Source organism: Fukomys damarensis, unplaced genomic scaffold (genome assembly GCF_012274545.1).
Source record: "Fukomys damarensis isolate Sample0158 unplaced genomic scaffold, DMR_v1.0_HiC HiC_scaffold_13, whole genome shotgun sequence".
Lineage (NCBI taxonomy): Eukaryota > Metazoa > Chordata > Mammalia > Rodentia > Bathyergidae > Fukomys > Fukomys damarensis.
The window spans coordinates 27,481,888-27,491,316 of NW_022900925.1; the positions used below are offsets into that span (position 1 = coordinate 27,481,888).

The following is a 9,429-nucleotide window of genomic DNA, read 5'->3' on the forward strand; positions in this document are numbered from 1 at the left end:
GGACTTCTGGGATTTTAACAATGATGTGTCATGGAATTCTTTTCTGATTGTGGCTATTTGGGGTTCTATATACTTCATTTACCTGTATATTGAATGCTTTCCCTGTACTTAGAAATGTTTTTGCTGTGATTTCTGTAGATTTTCAATACCTTCTGTACTGCCTTATCCATTTTAACTCCTGTTATTCTTCATTTTTTTAGTCATCTAGAAGCTATTGGATCCACTTTCCATCATCTCTTGTGATATTGATGGTATCTCTAAGTATAGGGTCGACTCTATGGTATCTTCTGGTTCAGTATCTCCTCACATTGGTCATTTCTGCTTCTCATACAGTAACACCTCCATTCATGAGCACTTCTGTTTGCAAACAATCAAATTCGCACAGAAGCATTTGGCAAAATTTTGCTTCTATTTGTTCTCTATTGGCTGACAAACACAACTACGGCCATCTTCCTTACCCAAACACAAACGCAGCCCTCTTCCCTCAAACTGTAAAACAAATGAAGTTCATAAGCCAAGGCACCACTGTACTTTCAATAGAATTAGTTATACTCTGGGTTCCTATTTGATACCTTTTCATGGACTCTAATTATTTATTAAACTAGTTATTCATATTCCGCATAATTTTGGTTAGTTTACCCAGCTTTTTATTTTAGCATTCTTTACACTTGCTGATCATTTTATCAATTAAATCTATTATATTTTAGTTTGAGCTTGCTGGACACCTTATTGATCTTTTCTTTGTTGTTTGCTATTGTTGTTACTTCTTTTGTCCTTCCATACATTATAGCCATGTGGATTTTTACATTCTTCTCATCAGTGCCCACTAGATCAGCTTTGGAGGAGTTAGGAATTTTGGAGTCATTTTGTTGCCTTGTTTTCTCCTGTTTCTATTATTTTTTTTCTGCTGAGAGTTTAGGCTCAGTTAGAGTGGAAAGACTGTTAAAAGTATGTAGAATGCTTTGCTACTTGCTTCCCAGCGATGTGATCTTGGCTTTGGCTGTGTTTTGTAATTTATATACCCCTTTAATTTAGTCAGCATAATAGGATTAGACCAAATCGTTGCGTTGCAAGGAGAGAATCCCTACAGCTATGTCAACATCAACAGATTCAACCATGTGTTGACTGTTAAAACTTGTTTTAACAATTTTGCCCGTTAAAATGACCCATAAAGACTGTAATACACTACAACTGACAGGTAGGATGGGACACGGTGGGTGGAGCGAAGGAAAAAGAAAGATAAAAGTGAAGAGTGTAGTTCAGAAAGAATAGGAGGAACAAAAAGAACTAACAACAAATGAAAGAGAGAGAGGAGATCAAACTCTATTAGTATTATTTCTATAACCAGAGTAGAGGGCTGGGGGAGAGGTCTGAGAGAATATTTGTGGGAATAGAAGGGATGCAGAGGGAGTGTTATTGGAGATTGAGCGGAGCTGTAAGAAGGCTGGGCCCTGTTAACATGCTATACACAATTTCGGCAGGTCACCTATGAAAGGTACTATTTACCTTAAACCCCTGATTAATTCTTATTCTCCTTTTCACATATCCATACAGCTCCCATATATGTGCTAGATAAAAGGAGAAAAGGAAAAGAAGGAAGATAAAGGAATAAGAGAAGGGGGCCGGGGATTTAGCTCAGTGGTTCAGCCATCTGCTGTGCAAGGTCCCGAGTTTGAACTCCGGTACTAAAAAGAGAAGGGGGGGAAAAAAGCAACAACTAAAAAATCCCACACAGTTACAAGAACACAAAATTAAAGCGCCCTCATAGTCTTATTCATATTGCAGTCTGAACTGAGCCAGAGACATCTTCCCCTACATTCACAAACAGGAAGTTTAACGGTGGAGGTGATGGGGTTTCTGGATGGATTTCTGGGTCTGGCTCTTTCACGCAGCTCTGCGCTCCACAGAACACCACGGTCTGCAAGGTGCTTTTCCTCCCCGCCCTTGTCAGCCCACAGCCGGCTCCGGCATCCCTCTGAGCCAGTCCTTAGGGATCTGGACAGACTGCTGAGTCCACCTCGCTGCTTAATCTCGGTTTTCCTTCTGTGGGCTGGCTTGCCTCAGTCTCCTGATTGGAACCTTTCAATTGGGCCGGAGCGGGAGTGTGGCTGGGCCAGGACTCAGCCTTTCGCTGATTTCCTTCAGGGCCCGCTGGGTCTCCGCTCCTTCCTTGCGTGATAAACCTTGCCTCCTTGCCGCCACTCTGTGTTCTGTTTCTGTAAGGTTCAGGTCAAGCATGCGCCACACCTGCTGGCTGAGTGCGGCTCTCCAGGGCTTCCCTCTGGCTCTCCAGCATCACCCTCCAGCCCACACACTCAGTGGTGCCTGAGGGCTCCCAGTGCTCAGCAGCTCCTGGCTGTGGTGGCGGTGGTCATGTCCAGTGCAGGAGCCAAATAGTGGGTGGTAGGTACTGAATAGGATTTTCCTCCAGAAGAGCACTCTTGGTGTTTGGGGGAACGATGGGCACCCTCGCTTTTCTCCCCAGGTTCTCTGCATACAGGGTCGAGGCTCAAGTCTGCAACTCCCTGAGCCTGGGCCTTTTCAGTGCTCAGATCTGGGTCTCTAATCAGAATCTTGCCCTTGTTTTCAACTTTCCCAAGGGTTTGCTGGTGCTTTCTCAGGTGCTGCCAGGGAGCGGGCAGTTTCTCTGGTGCTGATTGCTTTCCTAGAGGGCAGGGCAGGAAGATTAAGAGCCCATTCCAATGGCCTGCATGTCATGGAGGTGCTGGCTCTGTCCTGCAGGGCATCAGATGCTTTCCCAAGATGGCGAATTTGTTGGACCTGGGCCATAAGGGGTGCTGTGATCCAGGGATAGCCTAGTTTCCCTTTCTAAGCCCTCCAGACACTGGACTTGATCTGTAGGCTTCTTCTGCCGTCTGCCTCCCCCCATTTCTGACTGCCTGCACTACTTCCTCCTTGCCTTAGATGTCATATATCATCTGCAGATTTGCTTCTGTTTTCTCAGCCAGGACCACAGTCTGTGAAGGATGTATAAACCACCAACTGGGAGTCTTATTTTCCAAGCAGCAGCTATATACAGGTTTAAACAGAATCCTTAGTTCCTGGTGTTCTTTCCTCTTAAACGCTGATATACAACGGAAGGAAACAGCTGCACCACCACTCCAGCATGCTCTAATTCCTTATAACACTTTCAAATCTTTGTTGGTAAGGTCCATAGTGATGTCAGTGTACACCTACCTGGCTCACACGTGTTTTTTTAAAAAATCATTGTAAGATGTTCCTTGTTCCTATAACACTTTTTTGTCTTCTATTTTTTTTTAACATATAGTGGTTTATTTAGACAGTTTTAAATGATTTCATTGTGAAATTCAAGGTAACTGGAACAAAAATCCAATTTTTTCTTGAGTCTTTTTGCTAGACAATGGCTTTGGTTTCAGATAGGAAAGCTTCCCAGAATTTTATTAGCTGTTTCTGTGTTTGTACTACTGATTCTGAGTACTCGATGATAACATTTTTAAAATCCTTCCCTTGATCTTTCTCAAATCTTCCCACTTCTTTTTGAATTTAGAGATCTTGATTTAGAGATCTGTTCAAAATCTCTTTCTCCTGTGCTTTTGCTTCCCACTCTCTTATTTCATTTTTAGCTTGCTGTATTTTAACTGGTTTGTTAGTGAACATCATTTTTGCCTCAGTTTCATGTTTTGTGAGTGAAGTCATTTCAGCATGTTCCCATTTTGCCAGCACTTCACTGAAGAAAGAAGACAAATGTAGTCACTAGGTAGTTCTGAAGACATAAAAGTGGGCAAAAGCTTGTTCTTGATGTAACTTGCCTATTTTCTTTTCAACTTCTGCAAGCTGAGACCAGGCTCTAGTTACGGCAGTGTGATCCTCAGAATTGCCTAACATGGCAGCACTTTCGGCAAAGGCAACTGTATTGGCTGAAAGTTCTTTTTTACGGCAGACCGAGGCTTTGACCCTGGCGTGAAGTTTCCTAAGTTGCTGGTCAAGGGTCTCATATTGCCACTGCTTTTCTTCAGACCACACATCGATTCATTCATCTTGATTGTCATTTTGTTAACAGTGTCAGCAGCCTTGTTCACTATCCTCCATATCCCTGCTCCGCCTGGAGCCTGTGTATTAACTGCTCTAGGCAGCTCTGAACTTTCCAAGAATTGCCTTTGGGTCTTGTGATAAAGTTGGATGTTTTACTGTTCTTTGAAGATACCTTTCAAGCACTGTTCTTCATTTTTCTACAAAATCAGTGGATTTGAATCTCTTTTACTACTTTAACCTTAGTCATTCTTCCTATACTGTTTTCTGGAGCTGATGGCACATATAACCAACATGTAAATACTTGCTTGCCAACTTCCTGTGCAAACCAAGAAAGTCACTGAATCTTCTTTTAACTGAAAATTTACTCTTACTGAACATGGAAAAAGAGTAATCTTTGCTGTTATTCTATGTGCCATGTAGGCCTTCATGCTGTTGCCAACTGTCCCTGGATCCAACACATCAATTGCTATATCAAAAATATCTGTTTCCTTCTTCTTCAGTCTCTTCCCTGGATCTGTCAAATATCTCAGAAGCTGACATACTCTTTGATTCAACTATAGGAGCAATGAGCATAGTAGGGGTGACAGGTGTGCCAGTATGAGAAGGTTCTGAGGACAGGATAGGGTCCCTTTCTGGGTTGTCCAAAAAAAAAAAAAATTCTGTGGCTTCTGCAAACAGATCTTCTCTATCACCCTCTAGTACAACTTCTGATGGTTTGGGGGCCATTGGAGTTTGCATTAATATCCTCTGTAGGAAGACTGGCTGGTTCTGGAGATGATGGACTTGACTCCAGGATGAAGACAGTGCTGGTGAACAGGTCTTCTTCTCCATCCTCCAGCTCCTCAGAGTTGCATGGAAGAGGCTCCCTCTCCACCACCATCTTTGCTCCCCCAGACAACTGTGTGACTGAAGGCCTAGCGGACCTTTCAATTGTATTGTTAGTAGAGCCACTTCAGCTTTCTTCTCCTTATTGGCTGCATATTTTTCCCATCCATTCAATTTCAACCTCTTTGTGTCTTTGAATGCAAGATTTTTTACTATTTATATTTTATGCTTCTCATATAAGAGAAATCATCTGATATTTAAGCTTGTGTGTCTGATTTATTTTACTAAGCATTAAGGTCTCAAGGTGCATCCCTTTTTCCTATAAATACCACAAGTTTATCTTTCTTTATGGCTAAGTTGTACACCATTGTGTATAAATACCAGATTTTCTTTACCCATTTATCTACTGATAGATATAAAGACTGCTTCCAAGATTTAGCTATTATGATTTGCACTTGTGCTGCTATAAACATGGGTATATGTGTATCACTATAATGTGATAACTTTAACTCTTAGGAAGATGCCTAGAAAGGGATAGCTGGGTCAAAGAGAATTTGTAATTTTATTTATCTATTTATTTATTTTTGGGGGGGTACCGGGGATTGAACTCGGGTCCTTGCGCTTACAAGGCAGGCCACGGAACTGCTGAGCTAAATCCCCAGCCAGAATTTGTAATTTTAATGAGGAATCTCCACACTGATTTCCATAGTGTTTGCACTAGTTTACATTTCCACCAACAATATAGAAAGGTTTCTTTTTTATCTGTAGCCTTGCCAGCATTTATTGTTATTTGACCTTTTAATGATAGTCACTCTTTTTGAAATAAGAAATCTTTTTTTTAAAATGACTAAGATTTATTTATTTTTCCTCATTGAGTTTAATGGTACATTTTAGGTATACAGTACAGTTACATTCATTATTGGGATCTTGTATCTTTACATAACAGGTCTTGGTTCTCTTTTTTTTCCCCTGTCCCTGCACTTTATTTCCATTTTTTCATTTTCTCTTTTCCCAATAAGAAGAAATCTTAGTGTTGTTTTAATTTCCATTGTGATAGTCAACATCTTTTCATGTGCTTATTGGCCATTTGTACTTTTTCTTCTGCAAAATATATTAATTTCAGTTGCCCATTTTTATTGGGTCTTTTATTTTGGGGAGTCTTTTTTTTTTTTAGTTCTTTGAATATTCTAGATAATAGTCCTCTGTCCAAGGAGTAGCTGGTAAAATATTTTCTTATTTGTAGGTTGTCTCTTCAATCTGTTGGTTGTTTCCTTTTCTAGGCAGAAGTTTTTTAATTTGATATAATCCCATTTGTTGATTCTTTGTGTTATTTGTTGTACAACTAGGATTCTGATCAGGAACTCTTTGCCTATACCTATGTCTTCAAGAGTTTTATCTATTTTATCTTCCAGCAGATTGTTTCTGTTTTAATATTGAATATAAGTCTTTGATCCATTTTGATTTTTGCATGGTGGGAAATATGAATCTACATTCAGTCTTCTGTATGTGGATGACCAGTTTTCCTAGCAACATTGTTGAAGAGGCTACTTTTCTCCAGCTTGTTTTTCGTCCCTTCATCAAAGATCAGATGTTGGAGTGTGCCTGGGGTTGTTTCTACATCCTCTGTTCTGTTCCACTCATCCATAAGTCTGTTTTGTGAAAGTTTCATGTTGTCTTTATTACTGAAACTTGGTAAGATGACTTGAGATCTGAGATTCTGATGCCTCTTGCTTTGCTCTTGCTGCCCAGGATTGCTTTGGCTATTATAAGTCTTTTCTGGGTCTGTATAAATTTTAAGATTTTTTTTTAATTCTGTGCAGAACACTGTTAGTATTTTGATGGGACTACATTACATCTATAAGTAAGTTTTTGTTAACATGGCTTCAGAATGGATCATATCAATGGGTAGTCTTCAGTGTGCTGAGATTTCTTCTGCCAATGCTAATCATTAGGATTTATTTTATAGTCTGCAAACAGTCTTGTTCAGTCAATGTCCTGAGTGAATTTGAAAAGACTATGCATTCTGTTCTTGAGTGGAGTGTTCTTCAAACATCAACAAGATCAAATTGATTAATGATGATGTTCAAGTCTTTCGGTTATTTACTGATTTTCTGTCTGCATGTTTTATCACTTGCTAAGAGAAAACTATTGATATCTTCAATGATAAATGTAGATTTGTCTATTTCTCCTTTCATGTCCATCAATTTTTGTTTCATATATTTATAATTTCTTTCATTAAATACATAAAATTTACATTCCTGATGCTCTCCTAATGACTTGATGCTTTTATTATTACAAAATACCTGTTTTCCCTGTAATATTCCTTGTTCTGAGGTCTCCTTTGTCTGTTTTTTTTTTTGAGATAGGGTCTCACGCTGTAGCCCAGGCTGGTCTTGAAGTCACGACAATCCTTCTGCCTCAGCCTCCCAAGTCTGAGATTACAGACATACACCGCCACACCCTATCTGCTATTAATACAGTCACTCTCAGCTTTCTTTTTACTACTTGAATTAATATATCTTTTCCCATTGATTTTCTTCATATTTCAAGTGGGGTTCTTTTTCCTTGCAGAGAGCAGATATTTGAATCTTATATTTTTATCCAATTTGATCATCTCTGCTTTATAACTGACATGTTTATAATTCATAGCCCCTCCTACTATAATCAAAGCGGGATAGAGGGAGAGAAAACCAGAAATCAGGTCTGTTATTCTTTACAAAATTATTTCATTCAAAAGCATCTCCCCCAGAGACCAAGGTGAGTAACAGAGGCCCAGAGAGGCAGTGGGGTCTCCTCTTCTGATTTTCTAAATTGTTATAGTCCGGAGAGCCCAGGTAAGATATAAAATACCAACTGGGTAGGGAGGAGTCTTCATTGGTGGTCTACTCTGATATGAATCAGATGGCCCTAATTTAGGAAGAAAAAAATGGGGAGGAGGTGGAGATAGGTGTGGATATAAGGAGGCCCATAGATATAGGTCAGAACATACTTTTAGATTTTTTTTTTGAGAACATAGTTGAGGGACAGGGATTTAGCTCAGTGGCACAGAACTTGCCTGGCAAGTGCGAGGTCCTGAGTTTGATTCCCGGTACATACACATGCATATACAGTTGAAATACAATTGACATTAAACTATGTTTAAAATATGCATACATAGTACTGATATTTTTTTTTTTGTACTGGGGATTGAACTCTGATCCTTGTGCTTGCAAGGCAGGCAATGGTACCACTGAGTTAAATCCCCCACCCTAGTACTGATAAATTTTGATGTATATATACACTGGTGAAAACCAGGACCACAATCAAGATAATGAACAAATCTGCTATCTCCCAAAGTTTTCCTCTGCTCCTTTGTAATTTCTCCCTCCTAAGATCCAGCCCACCCTAGGCAACCACACTCATCTGCTTTCTGTCATTATAGATTCGTTTGTATTTTCTAGGGTTTCATATCGATGGACTCATATAGCGTTTACATTCTTCATCTTTTTTTTTTTTTACCTATTCAGTATTTTTATTTTAAGGGTCATCTTTGTTGTTGTTTGTATCATTAATCCATTTCTTTTTTTTTTACTGCTTGAGAGTATTCCACTGTCAAACATCTTGAGTGCAAGTCCATGTGCCATGCTTCCTAGCCATTTGACCGTATGTAATTCAAATAATGTCTTTGTTTCTAAATATGTGAAATGAAGATAATGATATCTATCCTTAAGGATAGGATGTGTAATTCTTCTCCTTTACTTTTTTTGAGACAGGGTCATATTGTGTAGTCCAAGGTGACCTAGAACTCACTATATCCCATGCTGGCTTCAAACTCATGATCCTCCTGCCTCCATCTCCTGAGTGCTGAGATTATGGGTGCCTGCCACCATGCCCACTGCAGTTGTGTCTTAAATTAAAAGCTTTACCCAGAGTGTGTTATTTTAGGGAGAACACAGTAAATGTCAACTCTACATGAATGTAGCAGGAAATTAGGCCAAGGCCATTCTTTTATTAAGGTGCAAACTACTTCCAGAATCTGATTCTTAAAAAAACAACACGAAACTAGGAGCTGTTTGCAGAAAATGCCCCAGACGGAATATAGAGAAGACCCCTCAAATCTCACTCATGGATCTCAGTTTTCAGAGCCTTGAGTTACAGATATCAGTAAGCAAAACAAAAATTTAAACATCTAGTTTATCTGTATAATAATAATGCTAGCTATGGTTACTTATATAAATAGCTTATGTTTACATACCATGTGTATAACTATTTTGCTTGTAATTATAGAAGCTAGACTTCCATATGGAAGTTTGATTTGGTTGTAAAACTAACCTGTTGGTGCAGGCTTCACCTTTATCTCTCTTTTGTTGTTCACATGGAAGTGTTGTCTATTCACAACTTTATTATTTATTTATTGGTTTTTTGAGACAAGACTTCACAATGTAGTTCAGGCTGGCCTTGAACTCACAGCTCAGGTTGGCCTCAAACTCATGGCAATCCCCCTGCCTCAGCCTCCCGAGTGCTGGGATCACAGGCCTGCGCCACTATGCCCAGCTTATTCATAATTTTAAAAGAAAAAAAGGTAATGAGCATTTTTTAAGGAGCTAGTAT

General features: G+C 39.5%; 1 pseudogene; it reads right to left on the reverse strand.

Annotated features, from left to right (window-relative positions):
• Nucleotides 1–3,375: 3,375 nt before the first annotated feature.
• LOC104859659 lies at nucleotides 3,376–4,894 on the reverse strand (annotated as a pseudogene).
• Nucleotides 4,895–9,429: the final 4,535 nt, after the last annotated feature.